The 6,000-nt window shown below is 30.3% G+C and overlaps 1 pseudogene; it reads left to right on the plus strand.

Moving 5' to 3' along the window:
- The first annotated feature begins 1,274 nt into the window (after window positions 1-1,274).
- Window positions 1,275-3,736, plus strand: LOC115709897 (pentatricopeptide repeat-containing protein At1g71460, chloroplastic-like; annotated as a pseudogene).
- Window positions 3,737-6,000: the final 2,264 nt, after the last annotated feature.

Genomic DNA, 6,000 nt, shown 5'->3' on the forward strand with positions numbered 1-6,000 from the left:
TAACGATAATTTCAAACTTGAGGACTGTTACTGCAATTTTTCGAGATTAGAGCCTTATGTGCATTAAGGTAAACTTTATGAAAGCTTTTGTCGCAATTTAATATCAACACGTAACATTTTTTGAAGCAACTACGTATCTGTTAAAATGAAAACTAACAAGCTTATAAAAATTTCGAGCTTAGAGACTATTTTTGTAATATTTCCAGGTTGCAGAGTTATGTGCATCAAAGTAGATATTTTGGGGATTATGATGCAATTTTTTCTTTTCTTTTCCTTAATCTTCAACGTAAGAGCATCTCCAATGGAGATGCAAATAAGTGGTGGAAAGTTAAAATATAACTCATTTAACAAAAAGTATGCTCTAATGGTGTGCCAAAAAGTGATGTAAATTTGTTGCTAAATTTGGCACAACATTTGCTGTGATGTAAAATTTACATCACAATAAATACACTACTTTTTTATTTACATTTATGTCATTTGTATTATTTTATTAGTATAATTAACTATAGCATAAAATTATGAAACATTTATATTATTTTTTTATTGTCTTACATATTAAAATAATAATAAAATTAATAATAAAGGAAAATGATCTCATATACTATTTTTTTAACTTTTTTTTTTTTTTAAATTTACGGTTTGAGTTTCTAAAGTAGTTGCAGCGCTAGTTGCAATAGGAGTTTCTATACGATTTTTTTGTTGCAATTTAGGTTGCAGCGCTAGTTGCAATAGGGATTTCTATGTAGAATTTCGTAAAAATATAAAAAAATCTGTTTTGAAGTGTAATAATGAAAAGGAGGGAATTACTCCATTTACTATTTTTTTTTTAAATTTACGGTTTGAGTTTCTAAAGTGGTTGCAGTGCTAGTTGCAATAGGAGTTTCTATACGATTTTTTGTTGCAATTTAAGTTGCAGTGCTAGTTGCAATAGGGGTTTCTATGTAGAATTTCGTAAAAATGCAAAAAAAAAAAAACTAGTTTAAAGTGTAAAAATGAAAAAACAGTTTTTTTTTTTTGTATTTTTACGAAATTCTACACTGAAACCCCTATTGCAACTAGCGCTGCAACTTAAATTGCAACAAAAAATCGTATAGAAACCCCTATTGCAACTAGCGCTGCAACCACTTTAGAAACCCAAAATGTAAATTTGAAAAAAAAAAGTTAAAAAAATAGTGGTAATTCGTCTAAAGTTATTAGTTTTAATCTTTTTAATAAAAACATTAATTAGATATTAAATTTTACATTAAAATTTTATAATTGTGCATTAAGCACAATATTAAAATTTGATGTAAATCTACCATAATTTTTTTTTTCGCGCCAAATATATCACAATGTTTACATCTGAGATGGTACATGGTCTAAAGTCACAACCTCACACACATAGAGCTAGATACTGATACTGGGACTGTGCCACTGCCACTGCCACCATCATTTTTCTGGGTTCAATTTTTGCTGCCCAATTAAGGTTTTTGGTTCAACAATTCACACCATGAAATCTATAACCTCTTCACCCATATCACTTCATTTCCAACCTTTCCCGCCAAACCCTCCTATAACGTCGTCGTTTCGGAAAGCCACAGGGCAACAGCAGCAACAACCGCCGCTGCCGCCGCAAAAGCGCCGAAGGAAACCCAAAACGCCGCCGATTTTCACAGAGAAGGACGCTTTTCCAGAGTCCTTACCACTTCACAACAAAAACCCAGTTTTCGTTTACAAGGACATTCAGAATTTCGCTAGGCAAAACAAGCTGACCCAGGCTATCACCATCTTGGACTACCTCAACCACGAAGGCATTCCCGTCAACCCCACCACATTCGCTGCCCTTATCACCGCTTGCGTCCGTACGAAGTCTCTGGACCACGGTAAACAAATCCATACGTTTATTCGGATCAATGGGCTCGATAAAAACGAGTTCTTGCGTACGAAATAATATGTATACGGCTTGTGGTTCGGCCGAAGATGCCCATAAACTGTTCGACGAAAGTCCTAGCCGGAGCGTTTACCCTTGGAATGCGTTACTCAGAGGCGCTGTGGTCTCGGGTGGGAGGAGATATAGAGATGCTCTGCATACATATTTTGAAATGCGGGAATTGGGGGTTGAGTTGAATGTTTATACTTTCTCTAATGCCATCAAGAGCTTTGCGGGTTCAAAGGCGCTATTGCAAGGTTTGAAAACTCACAGCCTTTTGATTAAGAACGGTTTTATTGGTAGTGAAATGCTGCGGACGAGTTTGATTGATATGTACTTTAAATGTGGCAAGATTAAGCTTGCAACCAAAGTGTTTGAAGAAATTATTGAAAGAGATATTGTTGTTTGGGGAACCATGATTTCTGGTTTTACACACAATAGGCTGCAATGGCAAGCGTTGGATTATTTGAGATGGATGGTGGTGGAAGGTTTAAGGCCAAATTCAGTCATATTGACCATCATTCTCCCTGCAATAGGTGATATTTCAGCCTTGAAACTCGGCAGGGAAGCTCATGCTTATGTTCTAAAGACAAAGGGTTATTCAAAGCAGATATTCATTCAGTCTGCCTTGATTGATATGTACTGCAAGTGTGGGGACATGGAAAATGGTAGACGAGTTTTCTATCTCTCAAAGGAGAGGAATGCTATTTGTTGGACTGCTTTGATGTCGGGTTATGTCGCGAATGGGAGGCTCGAGCAGGCATTGAGATCAGTTATTTGGATGCAACAGGAAGGAAGCAAGCCTGATGTTGTTACAGTTTCCACTATAGTTCCGGTTTGCACAGAGTTGAGAGCTTTGAACCAAGGTAAAGAGATTCATGCTTATGCTGTCAAAAATTGTTTCATGCCTAATATATCTATAGTTTCATCGTTGATGATGATGTATTCGCGGTGTGGTGTCTTGGACTATTCTGCAAGATTGTTTGATGGTATGGAGCAGAGAAATGTGATCTTATGGACAGCTATGATCGATTCATATGTTGAAAACCATTGTCTAGATGAGGCACTTGGTGTGATTAGATCAATGCTGTTATCCAAGCACAGACCGGATTCAGTAGCAATAGGAAGGATGCTAAGTATTTGTGGTGAACTGAAAAACTTGAAGCTTGGAAAGGAGATTCATGCCCAAGTTTTGAAGAAAAATTTCGAGTCAGTCCATTTTGTTTCTGCAGAAATTGTGAGAATATATGGGATTTGTGGATCAATTCATTATGCTGATTTGGTTTTCAACACAATCCAGGTAAAGGGTTCAATGACTTGGACTGCAATTATAGAGGCCTATAGATATAATGGTTTGTATAGAGAAGCTATTGGTCTGTTTGATTTGATGATAGCCAAAGGTTTTACTCCAAACCATTTTACTTTCAAAGTGGTTCTTTCTATATGTGAAGATGGTGGATTTGTTGAGGATGCTTGCCGGATTTTCAACTTAATGGCTCACAGGTATGAAGTCAAGGCTTCTGAAGAGCATTACTCTTTAATGATTGGACTTCTTACACGTTTTGGTCGCACTGAAGAGGCTCAAAGATTCATTCAACTGAGTTCTTCTTTATCTGCTTAGAAGGCATTAGAAGAGCCTTCTTGTAATCTAATGTATAGATCTCTTGTAATCTAATGTATCATACTGATTTGGTGGTCATAATTGTATTTATACAGTGTTAGGGATTTTTTCTATTTTAGGATATAATTACCTCAAATAAACATTTTTTCTAATACATAGAAAAATAAACATTTAAAATATTAATTTTAAAGTTTGTTATTTACAAATATACTTTTGAGATACAAAATTAAACAAAAACAGAACCAACCGGTGGTGTGAAAGACACGCTCGAGTGGGGAATCATATTTCTTGAGATCCTAAATTATATAATTTCTTAGAGCAAGTCCAAGGACACGGTAAAATCTTATGTATGCTGTGATTTTGTTCGAAGGATACAGCAATTGTGCTACCATTTTAAAGTTTTGTCAACAGTGCACGACATATAATTTAATTATGCCATAGATCACTGTATTTTTTTTATAATTTAATTAATATTTTTATATAGTTATATTATTATAATTATAAAATTAAGAATTATTTTTTGAAAAATTTTACAATACACATTTTTAAAAGTGGTGTACGAATCTACTCCTATTTGTTTCGGCATCTGATAAATTTTTTTAGTCTATTTTTTATATAGTAGTGTATATTATAGTTATTTAAGACATTTTGTAAAATTTTGAAAAAATTAGACTAATTTAATACGCCGAAAACTGCATTTCTTTAAAAGTGGCACACTGATATACTCCTACTTGTTTCGACATTCGAGAGATTTATTTAGTCTTTTTTTATGGTCGTGTACATTATAGTTCTTTAAGACATCTTGCAAAATTTCAAAAAAATTAGAAAAATTTAACACGCCGAAAATAAAATTCAAACTTTCTGTCGTGTGACTCTTTTAAATATAACAATTGTGGCAATTTTTGTTAATTAATATGATATTAATTTTTTTTATTTTATTAAAAATTAATATAATAATAAGGAATATTTTTTTTAGTATAATTTTTGGTGTTGTGGTTGGAGTGAAAATACTTTTTGACGCTAAATTTAGTGATAGTGTAACACTAAATTTGATATATCCTTAGAGATGCTCTTACATGAAAAGTAACACCAACTATTATTAATTTTGTTTGTTTTTTTTTTTGTGAGATACTGATTTTGATCCAACATTTTATACCAACAAAAATAAAGTAAAAATTATCAGATATTTTAACCAATGACTAAATTAATAATGAAATATAATTTAGTATTTTATTGATAATCTCACATGCAAAGAGTATGAGAAAATTTTACTAAATAAATTTAATATTATAAAATACGAAAAATAATGTTGTACTCTGGTTATTTTTATTTTTTTTTAATTTTTTCTAATTAAATAACCATTTATGTGTCTTATTACTATTACTATTATTTGTTGATGTGTTTCCGTATAAATGACACAAATAATTAAACTAAAATTTTAAAAATTAAAATATATCATTACACAATCACATATATATATACTAGGTGAATGTACGTGCCGAGCCACGTATTGCTAGTTTTATTTAAGATTTTGGTCTTTTTAAGATTTTGAATGTATTTTATTTTTAAAGATTACAAATTTTTTGTTTGAAAAAATTAAATATTTATATTTGAAATATTATTTAATAATGTATTAAAAATAATATTAGTGTAATTATAAAATTGTAAATAAATTTATTATTGGAGTAGTAGATTATTCTATTTAGTTCTTTTTTTAACATAGCATTGTAATGTAAGTTTATATCTATAAATATTCTGTAAAGTGTTAATATTATATAAACATCTCTATTTATAAAGCTAAAAAGTGGGTCAATGACAGAAGTAGTATATCTGCAATCACACAAAGATAGAAGTGGTATATTAATATTCTCCCAAGATAGGTTTGTTAGAGAGATATGTGGCTAAGATGATTTTTTTTTAATTTAAAAAGAGATTATTAATATTTAAAAGATTGTTTAATTTTTTGGGTTAATTATTGGGTTTATTTGTTAACGGGAGATCAAACCTAATCGTTAAATTTAACAGAATATTTTGAGTATATTCTGTTAAACTAAAAATTGCCGTTAGATAGACACTTTTAATATATAAAGATACAATTTATAGAATTTATGAAAATATTAACAAGTTATCTAGACTTCAATTAAAGCATAACTAAAATAATAATCAATTAAAAATATAGTACACTTCTTTATAATAAAAATAAATAAAATAGAAATAAATCTACTCATAAAAAATTAAATATATATATATTCATTTTATTTCTTAAGTTTAACAATTAGATTACAATGAACAAACAACTAGACAATAATTTAATTGTAAAATAAAAATAAAGTATTAACATATTATATCAACTCAAAACAAATTGAAAAACAACACACAAAGGGTTCATTTGGTATACCGTATAAGAGTCGTATTATATTAAATAATAAATAACTCTATATTTGGATAAAACAATGTATTGTATTAATTA

The sequence above is a fragment of the Cannabis sativa genome, chromosome X (genome assembly GCF_029168945.1).
Source record: "Cannabis sativa cultivar Pink pepper isolate KNU-18-1 chromosome X, ASM2916894v1, whole genome shotgun sequence".
In the NCBI taxonomy this organism is placed as follows: domain Eukaryota; kingdom Viridiplantae; phylum Streptophyta; class Magnoliopsida; order Rosales; family Cannabaceae; genus Cannabis; species Cannabis sativa.